The sequence below is a fragment of the Carassius carassius genome, chromosome 45, assembly GCF_963082965.1.
Source record: "Carassius carassius chromosome 45, fCarCar2.1, whole genome shotgun sequence".
Lineage (NCBI taxonomy): Eukaryota > Metazoa > Chordata > Actinopteri > Cypriniformes > Cyprinidae > Carassius > Carassius carassius.
Genome location: NC_081799.1, coordinates 1,847,325 through 1,874,729, shown reverse-complemented (window position 1 = coordinate 1,874,729; position 27,405 = coordinate 1,847,325). Strand labels below are relative to the sequence as shown.

Below are 27,405 nucleotides of genomic sequence, written 5' to 3'. Positions count from 1 at the left end.
TTCGGATGAGACATTAAACAGAGGTCCTGACTCTCTGTGGTCATTAAAAAATCCCAGGATGTCCTTTGAAAAAAGAGTAGGGGTGACATCCTGGCCAAATTTGCCCCTTGGCCTCTGCCCATCATGGCCTCCTAATCATCCCCATATTGGCTTCATCACTTTAATTATTTAATATTTAATTACACTTGAATTATTATTAAAGTAAATCCCGTTAATATATTTTTTTCCCAAGAAGATTGTTTTAAAGCTTAGTTAGTCACATATGTACAGATTGATGGGGAAATGTGTGTGTGGGGGAGAGAGAGAGAGAGTGTGTGTGTGTGTGTGTGTGTGTGTGTGTGTGTGTGAATGGATATAAGCTTTGAATAGAGGGTTTTGATTAGTTTTGCTTTCCACAGGTCTTATTGTGTAAATTGATTATTAACCATATTGCCCTCTTGTGTATCAGACACGGGATATTGCTGCGAGGACTGAACCACTACCGTGGCGAGGTCTTCGCCTACCCAATGTTTTTACAGAGGGAATTGTCAGAGAGGGCCAATGTCACTTTCTTCTGCATGGATGTTGTCTGCAGGTAATTTTTCTATTATCATATTGAAACTCGATCAACCTACTGTACATTAAATGACAAATGCCTGTTTTTTTTTTCACTCGTTTTATATTGATGGCCAGGCAAAGTTTTAGTTAATGCCTACTAATGCTGTGCTTCTTTTTAGGTACTGGCCATACCTAAGCAAAGTGACTGAAGAATCATCAGATCTTCAACCGCTGATGGAAATGAGGCCATTTCTCAGTGTGATGCATGCCAAAGCTCATACAGCAAAATGCGAGGTACCTCAAATTGATACTGAAATTCAGATGCGAAAAGTTGAGCAATTATTATTTTTTATTATTTTAACCTGGTATTAGTGGCAATATACTAAATTGTAAGTCTGTGATTATGATATTTTATGTAGTATATTTTGCAGATAAAATATGACACCTTTAATGTGAAAGTGGTTTTAATGTGCACATAATTCATGATTGCATAACATTAGATTTTTAAAGTTATGGTATGAAATTAATCCAACACTATGCTGCAGGTGAGATGGGGTGGCAGGAATCAGGATGGAGCAGGGAACACTGTTGGAGAGGAAGTTGAACAAGTATGTTATTACCGACATTAATTGTAACTATGTAGATATAGGAGACTTCACTGATACATTTATGTGAGAGACAAGCAGAGTGTGAAGGATAAAGTACATCAGGGTATCAAACAAAGATCCATGCTTGCTCGGATGACCATCAGATCACTATCTGAACTGTAGTTGCAACACACATTATGTCTGAGTAAAAAGTGAAGTCATCAGTGGTGGTTTATGCATGATGCATCACTATTTCAAGCTTCTTTCCCTCTGAGCTGCACTATTTAATTATATACACTCTTTTGATCCTGTTAGGGAAATTCAGTCTCTGCATTTAACCTATCCGTGAATTAGAGACGCACATACACAGCACACAGTGAGGTGGCACAGACTATCTCCTAACCACTTAAAAGCAGTGGTGGACAGTCAGCTGCTGCGGCGCCCGGGGAGCAGTGAAGGGTTTAGTGTCTTGCTCAAGGGAATCTTAGCCGTGGATGTGGACGGGACTGCGATGTTCAACAACTTTCCCCACCAACTTTCACTTTTTACACAACCACTTTCCTCTTGGTCGGCATTCGAACAAGTCGAACGCCCAAGGCACTAACCAGTAGGCCATGGTTGACTTTCCAACCTTTCATGGGATTCTATGAAAATGCCGACTGTCACAGCTCTGGCATGCCATTGTGAGGTTTTAAAATGTAGACCCAATTGGCAAGATCCAGCATTGCTCCCAACTTTGAAAAATTGGGCTCGATCTTTCCAATTTGATGTCTATGGCTATGGCTGAAAGGGTGTGGTTGTTTTAGTTTGCATGGCATTCTAAGGTGGAGAGCTAGTTGACGATAAGATATTACTTAAATATTAAGTATGGCTACATGTTCACATATACATATGTTTTGGTTTACTTGTTGTTGGATTTTTTGGTAATGTTATATAGAAATGCATTCATTTCTTTATTGTTTATCTAGGTAAACAGCTTTCTCTCCAGGGCAGCTCTTGTCACAAAGTACATGACAAAGGCAGGTTGGTATGACACATTACAAACCATACGCTGTGATGAGGTATTTCTGACTTCTAAAATGTCATTTTCCTGTTCTCCTTGCACTAAAGTAATTGTTGTGTTAGGTCGTGTCTAACTGCAATGGTCTTTCTCATGTAAATTGATCCAATCACGCATGCAGATTTATTTTTTTAATCAGGGAGAGAGAATATGCTCACTCAACAGGCCATGGGGTGGAACAGAAAAAAGACAGAGAATCTTCACAAAGTCTTGGCCTGCAGATACATCAAAGTAAGGACATTTCCTAATGGTCCTCTTGCCTGACACAACATACATTTTAACAACAAACAGCAGAGCTGTAGTCCATCCATCTGTAATGAGCTCATTCATCCATTCATTTATAAACTGTAGGTGAAGGAATTTCTTGATCCCGGTATTGGCTGAAAGCTTGCATGATATTTTTTTTTATTTTTGTGTGATTTAAAGATCTCCGAGAGGGCAAAGCTGGAAGTTGCCAGCTTCAGTGATTTCCGCCAGAAGAATAACATCACTGAACAAACAGCAAAGCAGTGGGTGTGTGATGTTCAGCAGTGGGCACTCACAGGTAAATCATGCATAGTGCTCAGACTTTACACAAATACAACTGTTAATTACTTTGTTCAAATATGAACTACATAAGGTGATCAGAATTTTTTAAATGAAACAATTGCTTAATTGTGTTACCTATTTAGAGCCAGGGAGCACAACAGAACAGGGAGCAACAGAGGACCTCAGGGCTGAGATAGAGAGCATCATAGTGGCCCTGCTACGCAAGAAGCAGGACCTCTATCGTCAGCATGGTTGGTTGACTGATATTCAAATGGTACATTGCAAATGCAAACAAACAAAAACTGTTTTCCTGATAGTTTTCTTATTTCACTTTGCAGATAGCAACCAGACAAGACAGAGAAAAAGAAGAAAAATAAGAGAATTAAAAAAAAAAATGAAACAAAAGATCCTGCTGTACAATGCTAGTGCAGAGGACACAATTGACGAGGAGTTGGCCTCAAATTTGACAGAGGACTACATCCTGCCTTGGGAGAGACGTGAGGATGGTATGGTAGTCCTGACATGTTCTCTAAAATGTATGCCTGAACATAAACAAAAAAAAAAATAACAGTGAAGTGCGCACACTGCATACTAGATAGATTTATTAAAAGCACAGCGTTTCGACCATCAGGTCTTAATCAGGTGCAAATGATGCAACATTTGCACCTGATTAAGACCTGATGGTCGAAATGTTGTGCTTTTAATAAATCTATCTAGCATGCAGTGTGCGCACTTCACCGGTGTTTTTTTTTTTTTTTTTTTTTTTTTTTTTTGTTATTTTGATGTCCTGCACCTGAGCCCAATTTTGGTGTTTGGGATGTCCATACCAGTTTTGTAATTTTGGGCTTATAACTTAATCATCATAAATACTAAATAACTTTTTCATATTTCCATCAATTCCCTCTACCTAAAGGTCACTCCTTCAGGCTAAAACGGTCTCTTTTTGACCAAATGATGCTTATTAGACGCCTTGAGGAGGAGCAGAGCATCCTGGTGAAGGAGATGTCTCAACACATCACGTCTCTCCGTAAGGAGATAAAGGGAGTGGAGAAACTGAAAGAGAACATCAGAATGGGCTGTAAGTCAAATTTGGATTTTTTTTTTTTCTCACTAACATATGTATAGTCCCTTTTCTACAGACTGGTACCAGTTCACCTCACCACAACACGACTCTACTCGGTTTGGTTTCAAACATTTCGTTTTCCACTGCATGAAAGTACCATTTCATGTAACTGGTTCTTATAAGTAAACTATCCTAGCATCACCAACGTGGAAAAGATGGTAACAGCAATCACTACAGCAGAACAGATCAAATCAAAAGTATTCTGAATTCATCACAATACACATTTTTGGGGAGATGGCAATATTTACTCTATCAGCGTCCTGTCATGCTAACACTGAGCTGTTGCTGAGGGCATGCTCAGAACGTTAACATTACGATGCTAGCGATAACAATGACCACAGAGCTATCTCCAATATTTACACATCATTGTTGGAACTTCAACAGAAGTGGAACCAAAAGTGCTTGGTACCAGAGTCAAGTGGAGCTGGTACCAGTAGCTATATGCATATGACAATAAAATGGCCTTGAATTCCGTGTTTAAGTTTTCTTGCAACAAATAAACAAGAAATTGAGTAACATCTTTCTGTCATGTGTGGTTCTACATGCTATAATTTTGGAACAATACTTGTAATTCTTATGTTTATGTATGTTACAGATTTTGGTGACATGTCAGAGGATGCTGCAGCTGGTTTGAAAAGTGTCCTCATGCGGAGGTCCTCTGCACTGGAGAGTTTATGCCAACAAGCTGTGAGCACGTATAGTTGATGACCTCCAGTTACAGGACACAGAATGCAGAACGGACACTGATGATGAATATGACCTTAGTAGTCCAGAGTCAGAAGAAGATTAGAAAGGAGACCATTCTGTTTTGTTTTTTGTTTTGTTTTGTTTTTAAAATCTGTAAACTTTACATTATCTCTCACCCTCCCTAAATCATAACAACTCCTACCCAGAACAGTGCTTGTTCATTCTTCACACATCAGGCAAAAGATACAGAGGCATCACTAGCAGGAACATTATGATTCAGGGATAGTACCTACCCCAGGTTGCGTGGCCCCGCCTTCCTATGCACATCCGCTCGATTATCATCTCCCTACAGTACTAGTTTGGATTTGATTCTGATTCCATTGAGCTGGGCTGAGTTTCCCGATAACGTTGTCTCTTAGCGCGCTACGAAAACTCTTAAGGTATAACTTAACTGAAAAGGTATACCATTTCTAGGCGTGTTCCCCGAACTATGCCTTAGGAAGCTGTTTAAGATATACCTTCTTACGTGCGACGTTACCCGGCTCTGTCCGTGTCGATGGTGCTGAATCTGCTGATATCGATGCCTCGAGAATCAATTATTCTCTCGTGCAGAGGCTGTTTATGTGAGAAAGCGGTGTTCTTTATAAAAGAAGCACTTCAGAAATAGTTGAAATTGCAATTATTAGGGCTCATGGGATATTATAAAAAATAACCCAAACTATAATAGCCTATTATAGCCAAGCCTACATATTTTAAATAGTATCATGTATTGCTGCCATAATAACCATTTCAATTATTTATGTGCTTTCTTCTCTTTCCCATTTTTGTTCGCTGAGGTGGAGCTGTGGTGAAATATTGTTCTTGTAAATACTTTCCAGCATTTCAGTAATAAAAGTTTAAATCTAACGTAGCCTACGGTGCTCGGCAGTGATCAAAAATGATTTAAACAGTGGATTTTGAATCTCTTCTTGTAAACTCGGACATGTGGATTCAGACGGCAATTAAATTAACGTAGGCTACGACCTGTTTGTCAAAAAAACAGTAGGTACTAATTTGGCCAGGGTTTTTTACGCGGGTTGGGTGAGGAAAAAACACTGATATTATGGATTCGTACTATAATAACCGACTTACTGTACGAGACCATGAGAAACAATATTAGCGTCCGAATAGGACTTAACTGACAGTAGCCTATGCTTTCACTGGCCTTTAAAAGTGCTCTTTAATTAAAATAAATGTATAGAATTTTATTATATATAATAATATAATTAAAATTCTATTAACAATCAGTGTAATGACAATTTTATTCTTTGCATGAAAACACTTGAATTAGCCTAATTGAACACTGTCTGGGTGTATTAAAACTTCAGAATTATATTCATATAGACCCACAACAGTGATAAGGTAAAGCTAAGATTGGTCCAGACCAACCTTACGGAAGTATGACTTACAGAAGGTATGCTTAACTAAGAACGTTTCGGGAAACACGTATTAACGATAAGGTACAGCTTAATGTGTAACTTAAGAACGACGTAGCGTTAAGAAGGTTTCGGGAAACCCAGCCCTGGTTGTCTCCGGTGGAAAGGAGTTGTGAACGCTGATTTAGAATGCTATCAGTCAAGGGATGATCCTATCTTTTTAAACTTCAACACCTCCAGCAAGCAATAATTCATCGCTACCGAATGGCCAGACCCAGGCTACCTTTTATTACCAGGCTACCCCCCAGGCTGTCAGACACGTAAATATGCACTAACCCTATGATAATTCAGTTATCAACATTAGGTTTTGTTAAATGTGAAACTATTTTGCACTGCAACTACATGTACTACAATCATGAGTGTGTACACTATATCAATGCAATATCTACTGAATGGATTGGCCCTCTGCATGGACTGTTGGACATGGACTGTTTTATGCATTCTGGACTGTGACTTTTCAACCTCAACTTCAGCACTTAAAGGACAATATGGAGCTCATTAATGCTCTATTGAATTTTCTTGTGTTGGATGTGTGTTGTGGTACATGTGAGCACACAAAGAGAGATTTCTTTCAACCGTGGAAATGGCTACAATAAACTTGAATGTGAATTTGAAAATGTCATAAATTATTTGTGATTGTAATTGAAGTGCATAAAGTACATAATTGCCTAGTAGTCTTCATTGAAAATCTACATTTTACAGTATACTGTCACATAATAAAAACTCTTCAGGATGCTGAAGTGGCACTGGTGAAATACATCAAAATCATTAATTGTCCATGGGACCTGGTGTCACTTGGCAGTATTTAACACGCTGTGATGGACTTGACAGGTTAGAGCTTTGATAAAAAGCCATGAATCTGTTATTCATATATTCAAAACAAATGTATTTAAGCAGGATAGTATTCAAATTAATATGAAAAAAGTGAACCTTTCATTAAGGGTGCTGATAGGTTCAGAGTTGGAAACAGGACAAGATCGTAGCCAGTGTCTGAAAGTATAATAAAGCTGCATGCCAGATGTCCACCACCACTGTTGTCACTCATGGATCCCTATCAGTTTGCTTACAAGGCTGTGGAAAATACCATCAACCTAGCTGTTTACTCTGCTACGAGTCAATTAACACCTATGCATGCATAACTTAGCATAGAACATGATAGATCCTCTCAATCTGTTCTCCAGCCTGCAAGTCATGAGCAGCAATATAGCTCTGTGTCACTTGATACTTGACTATCAGAGGAATATAATTTAATCAATTTTAACAATACGGAAGCATGCCCTCAACACGGATAGGCCACCACAAGGCTGTAAGGAGGCAGTAGGAGCAAAAACTGTATTCTACTGTCGCTGGTGGCTGGTGCCACTCACCTACTGTCCTGTACACTGTCCTGCGCCACTCACTTATTGTCCTGTGCCACTGGTTTATGGTCCCGCACCACTGTCCCGTGAGACTTACAAATTGTTAAAAACCTAACCCTGAACCCTAAACCTAATCCTAGGACAGTGACAAATGACTAGGGACAGTAGGCACATCATACGAGACGGGACATTGGGTGAGTGCCATGTGAGAGTAGGCAAGTGTCACAAAACAGCATGAGTTGTGTAGGACAGTGCATGGGACAGCAAGTCAGTGGCACAGTGCACAGGACAGGTGGCATAAGACAGTTGATGAGTGGCGCAGCACAGGTCACGAGGCAGTGGATCAGTGGTGCAAACTACCAGCAACTATTGCTCCTACTGCTGGAGGAGAAACGACCAAGATCAAGTTTGCAGGTGATACCCCCATCATCAGTCCCATCAGAGATGAGTCTAAGTGCTCCATGGAGGTGAATTGGGATGTAGAATGGAGTACCAACAGCAAATTTCATCTTGAGAAGGATGCCAAAGTCCCAGTTATTATAGTTGACTATCCCATAACCCTGATACTCTCTGATACTCCCCCTGATGTCTCACATCAGACATAATTAATTGAATTGAAATGGGATATTAACATCCCACCTTATGAACAGGCACAGAAAAAAAAAAAACACATTAAACACAACAAACTCTTCTAAAGCCATATATCTTATTCATCACTGCCTGGTATGGAAGGTCTGACAGACAGTCACACTGAATGGAAATGAGAGAGGATTGACACAAAAGTCCCTGTATTTAGAAATAATGTATATATGCATAATTTCCAGTGAATAAAATAAAATTATGAAAGGATATTTAAAGGTCTTCTTGTTGTAACCCCCCTTCCCCCCTAATTAAGTCTAATTTCATTATATATTATTTTGACCCAGCCCTTCCCTGGATACACATCAGCTTAACCACTATCATGCAAGGACAAATTTAATATTTTGGCAGCATTTACACTACCCATGTTAAAGTGTAGATTTGTCTTTGTGTTTTCTATAAAGATGGTCTGCTCAACATCAAGAGAAAAAAGGACATTACACCTGTGACTGAGCAGTAATAACTACCACTATGATGGGGAAACTGATGGGAGTCATGGGACAGGACAGTGAGGACACTGTAGGAAGGATGAATAAGAACCTGGTCACTGTAAAGGATATACACTATTGTCCATGAGGCAGATTCTGTCCATTATGACTGGTATTAGCAAACATCACTATTTAACAAATGAATGGAGGACATAATCCATATTAATCACATCTAGAGTGCATTCACCTCTAGCAACTACTATAGTGTATTATGGTTAGGAATTAATAGGAAGATTCATTGTATACAACAGCCTGCTTTGTCTTAGTAGATTACTGTAGCCTATGACATTTCATCACATGACCTGGAGCATTTTGCTTTGTTGTTTAAAGTTATTGCAATTCAGCAATGACTGACTGTCATTGAGCTGAGCCCCATTTCATACATAACTTGAACCATGTTTGAGAGACAATGAGCCCTATTTTAACGATCTGAAACGCAAGTATCAAACGTGTAATGCAAGTAACTCTGGGATCTTGGGCGCTATTGCTATTATACCAGCGGGACTCTTGCACCCGACGCAAATCTAAAATGTGTTGGTCTGAAGTAGCTACATTATTCATAGGTGTGGTTTGGGCGTAACGTGAAATAAACCAATCAGAGCGACATCTCACATTCCCTTTAAGAGCAGGCGCGCTTGTTCCATTGATTATAACGGCGGATTTGCCAGACGCGCGCCAGGAGCGGTTCACAGCCGAGGAGACCGACGTTCTCGTCAGGGCCGTAAAAGACGTGACTTTGGGGATGGAGAACACACAGGCGTTTAAACAGGCGTATAAAAATTTGGGTAAATGTGTAAGCTAGATTATGCCTATTTTTTCTCATATTCATGGACACAACAATGATTCCCCTTGTATGTGAATATTTTTTTCTTGTAATAATTTATGGTTTTCTAAAAATGAGAACTGCTGCGTCTGTGTGTAGGCTAGATGAGATAAGCAAAGTGTGCGCGTTGTGCACACTCTACATTGATTGCATTGATGCGCAAACGACCACTGATTTTAGAACATGTTTTTTTCCTAGTCAGTGGCGAAATTGTTTTCTAAACCTGCATAATAGAACCAGGGAACGTTCGCACCGAAACACGCCTCCTCTTTGCGCTGAACCGCCCCAGGGAGCGCAAGTTCATTCCCTAATTTACCGACGTGCGTCTGTGGAGGAAAAGTCCACTGTGCGCGGGTGCAAAATAGTAATGATACATGTGTCGGTGACGGTGTACAGTCAATTGCGCTGGGTGCAAGATAGGGCCCCGAGTGTCACTTTCTGTCAACTGCCCACAGCCTGGTTGCAGTGTTCTTTTTTTACCTGGCAAAAGAACCGGGCCCCAAGTTCCCATTTTAGAGAATAAAGTAAACGTTTGCTACTTAACAGCCCAGACTCTTCAGCAATGTAACCATTGGTACCACAATGAAGACGTGTGCAAGGTGTGCAACTTGAAAGGGACTATAGTGTGTACCAGTCTTTGACAGCAAGAGGAAGGAATTAAATGAAAAGTAGTTCCAGTACTGACTAAAGACACAGTAGAAACGATCAACATACAAGAGATTAGAAAAACTAGCATGTGTAATACAAATGGGTCCCCAGTACTATTTACCAACAAGCCCAAATGATGTTAGTATGATGCCTACTAAAGGAAAAGCTTAGTATATTCATTCAAGTCTTCATGTACATCCTAGTATACAAATGACAACAATCTTTGCTAGGTATCACTTACAGTACATGAGTGTGAGTGATGTCTGTTAGACATGACATGGAAAAGCTTAGTAAATACAAATCTTTATTAAATCCATAAAAAACTTAACAAAAATGAACAAATAACATAAAAAACAAAACTTAACATTGTATTTGTGTGTGGGCGTGAGCACCACAGAAATGTTTGTTTTTTTGACAGAAATGTGTGTCTGAACGTTTTCCGAGAGCATGTGAGAAGGACACTTGTGAGGATCAATTAACATATAAGAGCACTGCACTTTTGTGTAGATTTTATGACAGAGCGAGAGAGTGTACGCGTCTGAAAGTATCAATCAGTTTCCCAGGTTGGAGGCCAGGTTTTCCCGCTGAAAAATGACAAGAGATAGGTGGTTAGTGAAAAAGGTATGAATAATGACTTCACATTCAATGCTGTAACGTCTACACTAGTAAACTACACTGCTGTAATACTATTACACAATATTAGAGTATTCAATAGGAGTGATTCTAAGATTAACCATAGGCCTAAAAAAATGAAAATAGCATCTAGAGTTTTCAATAAACAAAGGAAAATATCTAGACAACACCGTTTACAACTGGTAACTGTTTACTCATAACCTAATAAAATTAAGATAGTAGTATAGAGTATACAGTAGTATACAGTAGATTGCAAAGACTTGAGAGTGAGAGTAGGGTTGGTAACGAATAGTATAGAATATAGAGTATAGAATAAAATTATAAGCATCATGATCACAGGCTACGGCTATAGGTCAATAGATGTTATTCAGCAGTTCCCCTTGAATCTAAATGTCAAAGTACACTTGAGACATGTTTATTTTCCTTTGATTTGTTTTTTGGCTCAATGTCATCTGTCAAACACAGTAGTTCTAACCAACTGGTTTAGTTGCCATGCAACGTGATTTCTTTGAAGTTGCTGGAAGGTTTGTGTTGTGTCAATGTAAAAAATGGGGTATAGTAAGGGTGAAATGTCCAAGCGAGGGTACCATACCATAGATCGCAGGGCATCCAATCATACAGGAGTTCGGTCTTCCCCTGTGGAAGGCAAAAAAAGACATGGAAATGTGCTACATGAAATATTGCACACAGACTTACAATGCAAACTTAAATTGAATGATTTGCAGTGACATTAGGTGATCAGTTTTCAAATAATTTCAGTAATTTAAAATTTATTGTAAGAGGAAAACCCCTTGAGATGTGACATCTAGTTTTCGAGGGGGCCTCTGATGCATGATTGTTTTAGAGCACAAATAAAAATGTGTTTCCCTCCCTACACAAACAATTTCACACTCACTTTTTAATAATCTAAAAAATGTTTGCCTATCTTCCTTTGTGTGCCAGCTTTCTTTAAAATTCCAAAAACCTTATTACATTTTGTTTTACTTATTTGGAAATGAGACATTTGTACCACTCACTCTGAGACATTTTAAATTATACTAAACATAATACTCAATGATAATCATTCACATTAAACCATATGTATTCTTTTGTGACTTTTTGGTGTGTATGAGAGAGAGAATGAAATGTAGATTAGGTGAGACTGCATGAGTGGGAGGTCAAATGTTAATTTCCAGCAAGATCCTTTGTCTTATTGAGCAGTGGTCGTTCTTCAACCAGTTTTTCAATTTTTTTTGTCTTACACGATTAAAGATAATAGGAACATGAATATTCCCCAGAACAACACCAATCAGGTCCATATTCTGATTACTTGCAAGCAATAGTCTGTCAGGATAGCAACCATCATATAGTTAACAGGGAAGAGGGTTCCCACCCTTTCTAAGCATCAAATTTAAGGACCTTTCAAGGATAATTCTACACTTTTAAAATGAAAATGTTTAGAGACATAGAGACAAGGCGTAATCTTATCGAAGTGACAACAAAGAAGTCTCTGGTGATACAATTGGCACTATTGCTATGGACATGCATTCGAAATTTAGCAATAGGACACACTCCACTGTGACTACAGGAGATTCAGTGGTTAGCTTTGCTGACATCTAAGCAGATGATGCGGGTCCCACCAATTATGGTTCGCTTTAGTTTAATTTATGATGCTGAGTAACTTATCACTTATCCCGCTGGGGTACCTGGGCCTTGAGTAGTGTGCCCAAGAAGGCAGTTTTAGGGCGGGCTGAAAGAGAAAACGGTGCATTCCAGCGCGTAACATACATCACGACCAAGCAGTAGCGATTGGTTGAAGCAGAAAGTATCTACCTACCGGGAAGCAAATATCCCAATGGATAGGTTCCAGGCGCTTTGCACAAAGTGAAATAATGTGAAAGCGTTTGGTGCATCAGGCTAAGAATGGACATCATAAGATGGTCAAACCACCAACTAAACCATCAAATCTCATGCAAAAACATGAACTGGTAAAAAAAATGGCTGATCAAACCAGCTTCAAAACATGCTTAGGCTAGCCAAGATGTATTTTCTGTAGGGAAGGCATCATATCAGATAACACAATCTAACTACCTCTCCAATCCTACCTTTCTCTGCCTTGTCCGGATTATGCCACGGTATGGGTGCACATCCCGATTGTTGTGGGGGCAATCTTTCTGTTTTGTTCTCACTGTACAACATAAGTACATAGAGTAGTGAATGATAAATGATAATCCAAATGCAAATGTAGCCTTGAAAAATACTTGATACTTGAAAAACTTTACGTATCTACAACATGAAGACTGCATACAATTCATAAGGAAATTAATTAAACCAATAATATTAGGAAGACCTGCACAACAAATCAATTCATACTCTGTGTTGATAAGGTAAAAAAGAGCAGAATATTAGATGTCAGATTTTAATTCACCTTTCTTTCTCTGATTTTGTCTTGTCCCTATATAAACAAATAGACTTGGTTCAGTACAGTACAGATATTTGAAGCTTAAGCATATTCTTTCAAAGATAAAGAACAGAAATAAAGCTGAAGAGCTTAAGACCTTGTGCTGTAGGAGGTTGGTTAAAATCCTGTTCCTGATCAGCCATAGTCCCAGCCCCCTGGTCCATGCATATGGTGGCTACTGAATCTGAGGATGAGTGGAGAGATAGTGTTGTCTATCATAATATACAATTAAGTCATAACAGAGATCTGAGAAAAAAGAGCTTAAAGCGATACTCCAGAGTACATCCAATCATAGCCCTGTTGTTTAAGCTTCCCAAGTGCTGTTGGTAGGAAGAAGAATGTGATAATTTGGTACAACATAGACCACATAGAAAACCATCTGTTTACGCTAATACAATGACACTATGAGCTCACTTTCAGTTTATTTTCTCATGGTACCATTCAGAGTAAACTTCCTGTTCTCTGTTTGGTCTATGTTGTACCAAATTCTCTCGTTCTTGTTCCTACTGACAACATACAGTGAGCTAAAATAACAGGGCTATGGTTGGAGGTTCTCTGGACACTGTAACACCTTGTCCTGTAGGAGGAGGACTAAGATTCAATTCTGGACCATCCTCAGTTTCAGCCCCCAGGTCCAAATTCATGCTGGCTGTCAAATCTGAGGATGAGAATGAGCGGAAAGAAGATGTTGTCTCTCAAAAGTGTATACACAGATTACATAATATATAGTACAATTAGGGGCTGTATTCACAAAGAATCTTAGGGATGAAAGTATCTCAACATTTTTGGAGAAAATTTAGTGCTAAAATTTGCCTTAGGGAGGAAATTTTAACGTCATTTAGGAATTCTCTTTGTGCTAAAATTAAATTCTTTGTGAATACGGCCCCAGGTCAAAATAGAGATTTGCTGCCAAAGGACATCTCACAAGGATGTAAAGAACAGAAATAAAGCTGAAGAGCTTAAGACCTTGTGCTGTAGGAGGTTGGTTAAAATCCTGTTCCTGATCAGCCATAGTCCCAGCCCCCTGGTCCATGCATATGGTGGCTACTGAATCTGAGGATGAGTGGAGAGATAGTGTTGTCTATCATAATATACAATTAAGTCATAACAGAGATCTGAGAAAAAAGAGCTTAAAGCGATACTCCAGAGTACATCCAATCATAGCCCTGTTGTTTAAGCTTCCCAAGTGCTGTTGGTAGGAAAAAGAATGTGATAATTTGGTACAACATAGACCACATAGAAAACCATCTGTTTACGCTAATACAATGACACTATGAGCTCACTTTCAGTTTATTTTCACATGGTACCATTCAGAGTAAACTTCCTGTTCTCTATTTGCTCTATGTTGTACCAAATTCTCTCGTTCTTGTTCCTACTGACAACATACAGTGAGCTAAAATAGCAGGGCTATGGTTGGAGGTTAGCCTGGGAAAACCCAGACAAACTTCCCGGCAAATTTAGATTTGCTCTGCAAGTAGTCTGGCAAAGAGCTCATTCAAGCCCATTTGTAATTCGTCAAATCGAGGCACCAATCAGAAACATTGAGGTGTGCTTTACACGATGACGATCACTCTGATTGGTTTTAGGTCTAGCCTATCCAATTGCGCCCAGAGGCATTTGAGCGACCTCCGTTGGTGAAGTGCACCAACTTTTAAATGCATTATTATATTCAAATTGCAAACACATGAGGACAGTCTCCATGAAAGACCCACTGGCAGATGAACGTGCTGCTACATTTCTCTCAGAAACGGTAGGAAATTAAATTAGATTTAATAGAGGATTTTAACTGTGACGAGATGATTGACAGGGCAGTTTACGTGACAGGACGCACGTGACAGATCCGTCCGATAAAGATGAAGTAGTATGTCCCAAAGCTTGCCTACTTTTTTCTACACATTCAAAAGTAAATACCTTTCCTTCACAAAAATAGTACATACTTTTATGGCTAGTGTAACTTAGGCGAATTGGGACGCAGCATATGGCTTTACACATGACGATCGCTCTGATTGGTTTTAGGTCTATCCAATCACGCCCAGAGGCATTTGAGCGCATCCGTTGGTGATGCCCCTTTGAAAATGAGTTATTAATGAAGCTTTGCCAGACCAAAACTCAGTTACTACTGAGAATGGTCTGGTTTTAACCAGGCTAGTTGGAGGTACTCTGGACACTGTAACACCTTGTCCTGTAGGAGGAGGGCTAAGATTCAATTCTGGACCATCCTCAGTTTCAGCCCCCCGGTCCAAATTCATGCTGGCTGTCAAATCTGAGGATGAGAATGAGTGGAAAGAAGATGTTGTCTCTCAAAAGTGTATACACAGATTACATAATATATAGTACAATTAGGGGCTGTATTCACAAAGAATCTTAGGGATGAAAGTATCTCAACATTTTAGGGGAAAATTTAGCGCTAAAATTTGCCTTAGTGAGTAAATTTTAACGTCATTTAGGAATTCTCTTTGTGCTAAAATTAAATTCTTTGTGAATACGGCCCCAGGTCAAAATAGAGATTTGCTGCTAAAGGACATCTCACAAGGATGTAAAGAACAGAAATAAAGCTAAAGAGCTTAAGACCTTGTGCTGTAGGAGGTTGGTTAAAATCCTGTTCCTGATCAGCCATAGTCCCAGCCCCCTGGTCCATGCATATGGTGGCTACTGAATCTGAGGATGAGTGGAGAGATAGCATTGTGCCTCATAAAAGTTTAGTTAGGTGCAGTGAAAAGACATCTGCTGCTAAAGCACATTCTCACAAAAATCTCAAGGAGAACACAAAGCGAAGGCACCAAATCTGGGCCAAACGCACCTTGTACTCCTGTTGATGGGTTGGCTATTGTCTCAAAATGCAGAGTGACAGTAGCCTCCTCAGACTCATGGCTACTGTCTGTTGCCTGGTTTGTATTTGCTAGAAGAGTACAAATACAAAAACATTTACAATATGCAATTAGGTCAAAATGTGAAAGCTAAGGCAAAATAAAACAACACCCACAAGCCTCAGATACTCAGAGAAGCAAAGTTGCCCTTACTATTTCCAGTAATTACTCAACACCATCTACCCCTACATACATAATAATCTAAAAAAAATACACAGATAAATTGTATAGTATACAAATATAATCTTACCTTCAACCATCATTTTAAAAATCTCATGTATGTTTTGCACACACGTCTGTGCATTCTTGCCCAACACCAGATCTTTAGGCAAGATCATTTTGGCCTTCTTGTGTGGATATTCCAGAAGGAGCAAAGGCCTCCAGCCGACTGAGTGCAGCTTCTCTATCTAAAGATGGAAAAAAACAAAAAACAAAAAAAAACAATTACAAGTACTTTGGTGTGGGTGTATATGGATCTTTGTCTTCTTATCAGAATATCACAAAGCTGGGACACAAATGCAGGTCAACACGAAATACTTAGGGTCAAGGCATACTTTTGGAACATTACAAGGAATAGTTGTATTCAAGATCCCAGAAGATCCCAGAAGCCCTTTGCATGGCTGACTAAACAAGCTTGTTCGACTTGGCTGGCTGGCTAGGTGGGTGGGACTTTTTTCGTTGGGCAAAAGTGATATTGCTGAATTTGCATGGGCTTTTGCCCAACAAGTCTCACCCACTTAGCCAGCCAGCCAGCCAAGTCGAACAAGCCCTGCCAGATCTTCTGTGATCTTAAATGCAGCTAGTATATTGACAAATCACAATGACAGAGCAGTGGACAAAGGAAACCCAAGCACATGACAAAACTACAAGACAAGAACAAAAGACCAAAATAGTAAGAGTATGCACATGCATGTGTCGTGTTCATCCTTCATAAACGTGTAAGTTAGCCTGGATGCCAGCCGAACTTAGCCCGGTCCACAACATTTTTAGGTTGGGAAGTTCGGTCTGGACTCGATCCGTTGAGGAGCTATTATGCTCGAACAAAAATTGTTCTGACCAATCAAATGGTCAGGGCGGGCTTTATACGATGATGGACAGATGAGCAACGTAATCATCCACGTCATCTAAGAGCGCTTGGGTTGAATTCGTTTACAACAAAGATGACTGCCTCTGAAGAATTGTTATTTCACGAGTTCACACTTACAAATAAGTCAGATAGAATAAATGCATGTTTGGCATGCTGTCCGAGGAGAGGTTCCGGGCTCGGTATTCGGCCCGAACCCAAAGTACTCCCCCCGTATTCCAGGCTGTGGAAGAACAAACCGAGAGTGAGTGGAGGCATGCTGAAAAATGTCAAGGAATGTTAGGTGAGTTGACTGAGTGAATAAATATATGCTTCCTCTCATGCTGATAGTGTAGACCGTAGACGGTCATTGTTTGATGACAAGTTGATTGGATTGATTATTTGAACGTACTCCTCTCGAACTTTGTTTATAAAACATTATGTGTAGATTCCGCCATCGCGACAGTTATAGATGATATCGACAGCGCATTCGTTTTAAAAAAGAGGAACAGAGAACCACGATCAAGGCATTTGTAGATCAGAAACATGAATGAAAAACATACGTCACTTACTCCGTTGCTCTGATTGGTTGTAGGCAGAGCCGTTGACTATCCAATTGAGTGGAGAGGCATTTTCCTTCCTGGTTCAGTTGAAACGCCCCATAATCAAAGCTCAGTGGAGCAGTATCAGACTCTGAGTATGACGACGTCAGGCAAGTAGCCTGTAGCAATGTAAGTAGCAATGTCGCTTCATATCAAGAACAGTGTTAGTAGTATTACTTTTGGTGAAAACTAAATGCCATTTCGTATGAAATGCAGTCTCACTCACTAACAAGGTCAGATGGTAGCACCATTAGATTTCAGTCTGATATCTAATGCACCTGTGTCTTATTGGCCAAGTTCAGTTCACGTGTCAAATAGCTCACAAAATGTGATGTCAACAGAGCGCCATGTGCTTACATACTGGTGCTTGTTGTGCAAAGGGGAAAGTCAAATGTTCTTCATATGAAGAGCACTGTGAAACATCTTACAGTACTGCAGTGCAGGCTATGACCAAAGTGATCCTGAGAGTCTTTGGTCTGTTTGCAATGTTTTTCAATGACAGTAGAGTAGTTAAGATGCTGAAACTGTTTGAATAAATAGCCCACATAAAGATGTTAATGCATTATCTTGTCTAAGAATCAGAAAGTCCCCTCAAGTACCCCAAATAACTGGACTATGGTGACATAGAACAACAAAAGTTACTTACCAAAATGACGGCATCGTCCCATAAGTGTGAGGTCACCTGGTTTTTTTTAGTGTTGGCAACCCATGTCTTTTTTTTTTGCTCAAATTTTTCAATCTTTTTTTTTAGGCGCACATTTTTAGGCTGTGGGGCCTTGCAAATAGGGCACATTTTGAAGCCATTAAAAATTTTATTGTTGCATGCTGTGCAGGTCTTCTTGAGCCCTCCACTTTTTGACATGTTTTGATTCTGTAAACCAGACAGAAGGCATAATGTCTGTTACCATTGTAGAAAACTACAAATTCCTTTATAGTCCAGTAATTTTAAGCCAAAATGGGGGTCAACCTTGAACAAATTGCAACAGAAGCAAACTCAACTGATTTTGTATCCTCAATATGTCCTGAGTAAGGAAAAAAACCCCGAAGAATCCCATTAGGGGAAAGTTTAGAAAAAGACCCAAATATACCCTATTCATACGCCTATGCATTTTTTTTCTCATGTGAATAGGGTAACATTTTTAACCTTTAGATATCACCATGAAAATTACTGAGTTGATTACTTATATCAAGACAAACAAAAAATGTGTTAGAAGTTTTTATTATTGTTTGTTAACATGGACAAACGGTGCATAATCTAATTACATATGTGCTAATTTGCATAAATAGCAACAGATCTAAACATTGGGTATAGTTATAGGTGAAAATGTCTTGTTGGATCTTGTTGACATATAACAGTAAAATACTTAATGTTAAGGTCTGAATGGAACCCATTTAGGCTACCCATGAGCATTAATACATAGAGGCAGGAAGAAGTACTTTAGAAACCAGCCTTTATTAATTATTATTGCAGAGATGGGGTTTGGGGCTGGGTCCGTGGGACTGTTTCTGGGGATTCACTTTTTATTTTACTTACCTTTTGTCTTCTGCATTCTCCTTACCATTGTCTCCTGTTCTTCCCTCAGACTCGTCCCCCAGAAACAATCCCCCAAACCCAATCTCTTAAAAATTAATAAAGGCTGGTTTCTAAAGTACTTCTTCCTGCCTCTATGTATTAATGTTCATGGGTAGCCTAAATGGGTTCCATTCAGACCTTAACATTAAGTATTTTACTGTTTTAAGTCAACAAGATTCAACAAGACATTTTCACCTGGCTTCACCCAATGTTTAGATATATTGTGGTATTTATGCAAATTAGCACATACAGGCCTTCGTAATTAGATTATGCACCGTTTGTCCATGTTAACAAACAATTAAAAAAAACTAATACATTTAATACATTTTTTGTTTGTCTTGATTTAAGTAATCAACTCAGTAATTCCCATGGTGATATCTAAAGGTTAAAAATTCTACTCTATTCACGTGAGAGAAAGAATGAATAGGCGTATGAATAGGGTATATTTGGGTCTTTTTCGAAACTTTCCCCTAATGGGATTCTTCGGGACTTTTTTTCCCTTACTCAGGACATATTGAGGATACAAAATCAGTTGAGTTTGCTTTTGTTGCAATTTGTTCAACCTTTTTTCATAAAATGACTGGACTATTTTAAGACATTTTAACTAAAAGTTTTAATTTCTGCCCGTTGAGAAACCATTTCATCCTAACCAATAAACATGTGTTTTACAATCCACTTTTGAAACAGTAACGTTGAAACAGTAACGTTAGCCAAAGTTTGCATTATTGCAATTGCAGTGCGGGAATAAACAATAAAGGTGATGTAAATAAATACGTAACGCAGGCTTGATATACATACCGATCTGTAGAGGTGATCCTCGCAATGGCTGTAAAAACCGCGAAATTCTAGGATGCGCGTACGGAAGTGTGACGTGTCGCCGTCATGGCAACAGACTCATCTGATTTAACATTCATTTATTATTAATCTTTATCGTGTTTTGTTGTTTGTATATGCCTATCTGTCAATTCCGTGAACAGTAAAAAAAAAAAAATAATAATAATAATAATAGTAAATTAGTCCAAATAGTATTTAAACTAAGGCTAAGGGGTGGCTGATGGGTGGAGAGGTGGGGAGTTTGATTGATCAAGCCTGCCTCTAGTGATCCGGTTATCCGTGTGTCCACCACGGAATAATCCGTGGTGCCATCACAGAATTTCACAATATGCAAAGGGCTATACAAAACTGATCAGGGGGGGATAAGAGGTTCACAGTTTAATTGGGCTACATTGCATCGCAAACACAGACAACTTGAATAGCCTACTTAAAGTGTCAAAATCAGCAATAGGCAATATCGTCCAGTGAAGGTGAAACAATCTACTGAATATTCCGTGGTACCGTCACGGAATGAGGTGACCAGAAGCTATCATAGCGATTAAACGACGACAGAACAGTGCAATATCAAGTTAAAATCCCTTTGAGACTAAACATTTAAACTGAAGTACTTTAAGTAAACTCAGAATATTTAAAGCCATACGTTTCCAAATTATAAAACGACGTCAATTGGGGGAGCGCAAGTGATCCGGTTATCCGTGTGTCCACCACGGAAGAATCCGTGGTGCCATCACAGAATTTCACAATATGCAAAAGGCTATACAAACTGATCAGGGGGGATAAGAGGTTCACAGTTTAATTGGGCTACATTGCATCGCAAACTTGAATAGCCTACTTAATGTGTCAAAATCAGCAATAGGCAATATCGTCCAGTGAAGGTGAAACAATCTACTGAATATTCCGTGGTACCGTCACGGAACGTGGTGACCAGAAGTCATCATAGCGATTAAACAATGCAATATCAAGTTAAAATCCCTTTAAAACTAAACATTTCAAGTGAAGTACTTTAAGTAAACTCGGAATATTTAAAGCCATACGTTTCCAAATTATAAAACGACGTCAATTGGGGGAGCGCAAGTGATCCGGTTATCCGTGTGTCCACCACGGAAGAATCCGTGGTGCCATCACAGAATTTCACAATATGCAAAAGGCTATACAAACTGATCAGGGGGGATAAGAGGTTCACAGTTTAATTGGGCTACATTGCATCGCAAACACAGACAACTTGAATAGCCTACTTAAAGTGTCAAAATCAGCAATAGGCAATATCGTCCAGTGAAGGTGAAACAATCTACTGCATATTCCGTGGTACCGTCACGGAACAGGGTGACCAGAAGTTATCCTAGCGATCAAACGACGACAGAACAATGCAATATCAAGTTAAAATCACTTTAAAACCAAATATTTAAAGTGAAGTACTTTAAGTAAACTCAGAATATTTAAAGCGATACGTTTCCAAATTATAAAACGACGTCAACCGGGGGAGCGCAATTGTTGGAACAGGGAATCCGTGTGTGGACCACGGATGCTGCCTGTCATTGACTTACATAGGGATCACTTCCGTGGGCACATCACGGAATTTTCGGCGATTCCGTGAAACTGTCACGGATTTTGAGTTAAGGGGCCGTGTTCATTTCACGGAATTCTGTGAGACCAGGTTGACAAAAACATATGTTAGGACTTCAATGCTCAAGATTGTCAGTTTACAGGTTTCTAAGACCAGCAATGTTGAAATAGTGCTTCTGTTCAAATGAAGTGAAATCTAGCCCAAATCTGCTCAAAAGCTTGTCTCTCTATGAGAGAAAGCTGCTTCATTCAATATTCAGTGCAAATCTTGCCAAAATGAAAGATGCTTATGCCTTATAAAATACAATGTTTTTGCAATGCTGTAAGACAGTTTTTAATGTGTTAGAAGTTATATGCACAAAAACATTTGTTAGGACTTCAATGCTCAAGATTGTCAGTTTACAGGTTTCTGAGACCAGTAATGTTGAAGTAATGCTTCTGTTCAAATGAAGTGAAATCTAGCCCAAATCTGTTCAAAAGCTTGTCTCTCTGTGAGATAGAGCTGCTTCATTCAATGTTCCGTGCAAATCTTGCCAAAATGAAAGATGCTTATGTCTTATGAAATAAAATGATTTCTGCAATGCAGTGAGACAGTTTTTAATGTGTTAGAAGTTATATGCACAAAAACATATGTTAGGACTTCAATGCTCAAGATTGTCAGTTTACAGGTTTCTGAGACCAGTAATGTTGAAATAGTGCTTCTGTTCAAATGAAGTGAAATCTAGCCCAAATCTGCTCAAAAGCTTGTCTCCCTGTGAGATAGAGCTGCTTCATTCAATATTCAGTGCAAATCTTGCCAAACTGAAAGATGCTTATGTCTTATGAAATAAAATGATTTCTGCAATGCAGTGAGACAGTTTTTAATGTGTTAGAAGTTATATGCACAAAAACTTATGTTAGGACTTCAATGCTCAAGATTCTCAGTTTACAGGTTTCTGAGACCAGTAATGTTGAAATAGTGCTTCTGTTCAAATGAAGTGAAATCTAGCCCAAATCTGTTCAAAAGCTTGTCTCTCTGTGAGATAGAGCTGCTTCATTCAATATTCAGTGCAAATCTTGCCAAACTGAAAGATGCTTATGTCTTATGAAATAAAATGATTTCTGCAATGCAGTGAGACAGTTTTTAATGTGTTAGAAGTTATATGCACAAAAACATATGTTAGGACTTCAATGCTCAAGATTGTCAGTTTACAGGTTTCTGAGACCAGTAATGTGGAAATAGGGCTTCTGTTCAAATGAAGTGAAATCTAGCCCAAATCTGTTCAAAAGCTTGTCTCTCTGTGAGATAGAGCTGCTTCATTCAATATTCAGTGCAAATCTTGCCAAAATGAAAGATGCTTATGCCTTATAAAATACAATGTTCTTGCAATGCTGTAAGACAGTTTTTAATGTGTTAGAAGTTATATGCACAAAAACATTTGTTAGGACTTCAATGCTCAAGATTCTCAGTTTACAGGTTTCTGAGACCAGTAATGTTGAAGTAATGCTTCTGTTCAAATGAAGTGAAATCTAGCCCAAATCTGTTCAAAAGCTTGTCTCTCTGTGAGATAGAGCTGCTTCATTCAATGTTCAGTGCAAATCTTGCCAAACTGAAAGATGCTTATATCTTATGAAATAAAATGATTTCTGCAATGCAGTGAGACAGTTTTTAATGTGTTAGAAGTTATATGCACAAAAACATATGTTAGGACTTCAATGCTCAAGATTGTCAGTTTACAGGTTTCTGAGACCAGTAATGTTGAAATAGTGCTTCTGTTCAAATGAAGTGAAATCTAGCCCAAATCTGCTCAAAAGCTTGTCTCTCTATGATAGAAAGCTGCTTCTTTCAATATTCAGTGCAAATCTTGCAAAACTGAAAGATGCTTATGTCTTATGAAATAAAATGATTTCTGCAATGCAGTGAGACAGCTTTTAATGTGTTAGAAGTTATATGCACAAAAACATTTGTTAGGACTTCAATGCTCAAGATTGTCAGTTTACAGGTTTCTGAGACCAGTAATGTTGAAATAGTGCTTCTGTTCAAATGAAGTGAAATCTAGCCCAAATCTGTTCAAAAGCTTGTCTCTCTGTGAGATAGAGCTGCTTCATTCAATATTCAGTGCAAATCTTGCCAAAATGAAAGATGCTTATGCCTTATAAAATACAATGTTTTTGCAATGCTGTAAGACAGTTTTTAATGTGTTAGAAGTTATATGCACAAAAACATTTGTTAGGACTTCAATGCTCAAGATTGTCAGTTTACAGGTTTCTGAGACCAGTAATGTTGAAGTAATGCTTCTGTTCAAATGAAGTGAAATCTAGCCCAAATCTGTTCAAAAGCTTGTCTCTCTGTGAGATAGAGCTGCTTCATTCAATGTTCAGTGCAAATCTTGCCAAACTGAAAGATGCTTATGTCTTATGAAATAAAATGATTTCTGCAATGCAGTGAGACAGCTTTTAATGTGTTAGAAGTTATATGCACAAAAACATTTGTTAGGACTTCAATGCTCAAGATTGTCAGTTTACAGGTTTCTGAGACCAGTAATGTTGAAATAGTGCTTCTGTTCAAATGAAGTGAAATCTAGCCCAAATCTGCTCAAAAGCTTGTCTCTCTGTGAGATAGAGCTGCTTCATTCAATATTCAGTGCAAATCTTGCCAAACTGAAAGATGCTTATGTCTTATGAAATAAAATGATTTCTGCAATGCAGTGAGACAGTTTTTAATGTGTTAGAAGTTATATGCACAAAAACATATGTTAGGACTTCAATGCTCAAGATTGTCAGTTTACAGGTTTCTGAGACCAGTAATGTTGAAATAGTGCTTCTGTTCAAATGAAGTGAAATCTAGCCCAAATCTGCTCAAAAGCTTGTCTCTCTATGATAGAAAGCTGCTTCTTTCAATATTCAGTGCAAATCTTGCCAAACTGAAAGATGCTTATGTCTTATGAAATAAAATGATTTCTGCAATGCAGTGAGACAGCTTTTAATGTGTTAGAAGTTATATGCACAAAAACATTTGTTAGGACTTCAATGCTCAAGATTGTCAGTTTACAGGTTTCTGAGACCAGTAATGTTGAAATAGTGCTTTTGTTCAAATGAAGTGAAATCTAGCCCAAATCTGCTCAAAAGCTTGTCTCTCTGTGAGATAGAGCTGCTTCATTCAATATTCAGTGCAAATCTTGCCAAACTGAAAGATGCTTATGTCTTATGAAATACAATGTTTTTGCAATGATGTAAGACAGTTTTTAATGTGTTAGAAGTTATATGCACAAAACCTTATGTTAGGACTTCAATGCTCAAGATTCTCAGTTTACAGGTTTCTGAGACCAGTAATGTTGAAATAGTGCTTCTGTTCAAATGAAGTGAAATCTAGCCCAAATCTGCTCAAAAGCTTGTCTCTCTATGAGAGAAAGCTGCTTCATTCAATATTCAGTGCAAATCTTGCCAAACTGAAAGATGCTTATGCCTTATGCAATACAATGTTTTTGCAATGCTGTAAGACAGTTTTTAATGTGTTAGAGGTTATATGCACAAAACCTTATGTTAGGACTTCAGTGCTCAAGATTCTCAGCTTACAGGTTTCTGAGACCAGTAATGTTTAAATAGTGCTTCTGTTCAAATGAAGTGAAATCTAGCCCAAATCTGCTCAAAAGCTTGTCTCTCTGTGAGATAGAGCTGCTTCATTCAATATTCAGTGCAAATCTTGCCAAACTGAAAGATGCTTATGTCTTATGAAATAAAATGATTTCTGCAATGCAGTGAGACAGTTTTTAATGTGTTAGAAGTTATATGCACAAAAACTTATGTTAGGACTTCAATGCTCAAGATTGTCAGTTTACAGGTTTCTGAGACCAGTTATGTTGAAATAGTGCTTCTGTTCAAATGAAGTGAAATCTAGCCCAAATCTGCTCAAAAGCTTGTCTCTCTATGAGATAGAGCTGTTTCATTCAATATTCAGTGCAAATCTTGCCAAACTGAAAGATGCTTATGTCTTATGAAATACAATGTTTTTGCAATGATGTAAGACAGTTTTTAATGTGTTAGAAGTTAAATGCACAAAAACATATGTTAGGACTTCAATGCTGAAGATTGTCAGTTTACAGGTTTCTGAGACCAGCAATATTGAAATAGTGCTTCTGTTCAAATGAAGTGAAATCTAGCCGAAATCTGCTCAAAAGCTTGTCTCTCTATGAGAGAATGCTGCTTCATTCAATATTCAGTGCAAATCTTGCCAAACTGAAAGATGCTTATGTCTTATGAAATAAAATGATTTCTGCAATGCAGTGAGACAGTTTTTAATGTGTTAGAAGTTATATGCACAAAAACTTATGTTAGGACTTCAATGCTCAAGATTGTCAGTTTACAGGTTTCTGAGACCAGTAATGTTGAAGTAGTGCTTCTGTTCAAATGAAGTGAAATCTAGCCCAAATCTGTTCAAAAGCTTGTCTCTCTGTGAGATAGAGCTGTTTCATTCAATATTCAGTGCAAATCTTGCCAAACTAAAAGATGCTTATGTCTTATGAAATACAATGTTTTTGCAATGATGTAAGACAGTTTTTAATGTGTTAGAAGTTAAATGCACAAAAACATATGTTAGGACTTCAATGCTCAAGATTCTCAGTTTACAGGTTTCTGAGACCAGTAATGTTTAAATAGTGCTTCTGTTCAAATGAAGTGAAATCTAGCCCAAATCTGCTCAAAAGCTTGTCTCTCTGTGAGATAGAGCTGCTTTATTCAATATTCAGTGCAAATCTTGCCAAACTGAAAGATGCTTATGTCTTATGAAATAAAATGATTTCTGCAATGCAGTGAGACAGTTTTTAATGTGTTAGAAGTTATATGCACAAAAACTTATGTTAGGACTTCAATGCTCAAGATTGTCAGTTTACAGGTTTCTGAGACCAGTAATGTTGAAGTAGTGCTTCTGTTCAAATGAAGTGAAATCTAGCCCAAATCTGTTCAAAAGCTTGTCTCTCTGTGAGATAGAGCTGTTTCATTCAATATTCAGTGCAAATCTTGCCAAACTGAAAGATGCTTATGTCTTATGAAATACAATGTTTTTGCAATGATGTAAGACAGTTTTTAATGTGTTAGAAGTTAAATGCACAAAAACATATGTTAGGACTTCAATGCTCAAGATTGTCAGTTTACAGGTTTCTAAGACCAGCAATGTTGAAATAGTGCTTCTGTTCAAATGAAGTGAAATCTAGCCCAAATCTGCTCAAAAGCTTGTCTCTCTAAGAGAGAAAGCTGCTTCATTCAATATTCAGTGCAAATCTTGCCAAAATGAAAGATGCTTATGCCTTATAAAATACAATGTTTTTGCAATGCTGTAAGACAGTTTTTAATGTGTTAGAAGTTATATGCACAAAAACATTTGTTAGGACTTCAATGCTCAAGATTGTCAGTTTACAGGTTTCTGAGACCAGTAATGTTGAAGTAATGCTTCTGTTCAAATGAAGTGAAATCTAGCCCAAATCTGTTCAAAAGCTTGTCTCTCTGTGAGATAGAGCTGCTTCATTCAATGTTCCGTGCAAATCTTGCCAAACTGAAAGATGCTTATGTCTTATGAAATAAAATGATTTCTGCAATGCAGTGAGACAGTTTTTAATGTGTTAGAAGTTATATGCACAAAAACATATGTTAGGACTTCAATGCTCAAGATTGTCAGTTTACAGGTTTCTGAGACCAGTAATGTTGAAATAGTGCTTCTGTTCAAATGAAGTGAAATCTAGCCCAAATCTGCTCAAAAGCTTGTCTCCCTGTGAGATAGAGCTGCTTCATTCAATATTCAGTGCAAATCTTGCCAAACTGAAAGATGCTTATGTCTTATGAAATAAAATGATTTCTGCAATGCAGTGAGACAGTTTTTAATGTGTTAGAAGTTATATGCACAAA

At 38.3% G+C, this 27,405-nt stretch overlaps 1 long non-coding RNA gene across 1 annotated transcript; it reads left to right on the top strand.

Moving 5' to 3' along the window:
- The first annotated feature begins 2,501 nt into the window (after positions 1 to 2,501).
- LOC132127134 (uncharacterized) lies at positions 2,502 to 3,209 on the top strand. Its single transcript, XR_009427486.1, has 3 exons — positions 2,502 to 2,728; positions 2,856 to 2,963; positions 3,051 to 3,209. It is a non-coding gene; the product is annotated as an uncharacterized LOC132127134 (long non-coding RNA).
- The last annotated feature ends 24,196 nt before the right edge of the window (positions 3,210 to 27,405 follow it).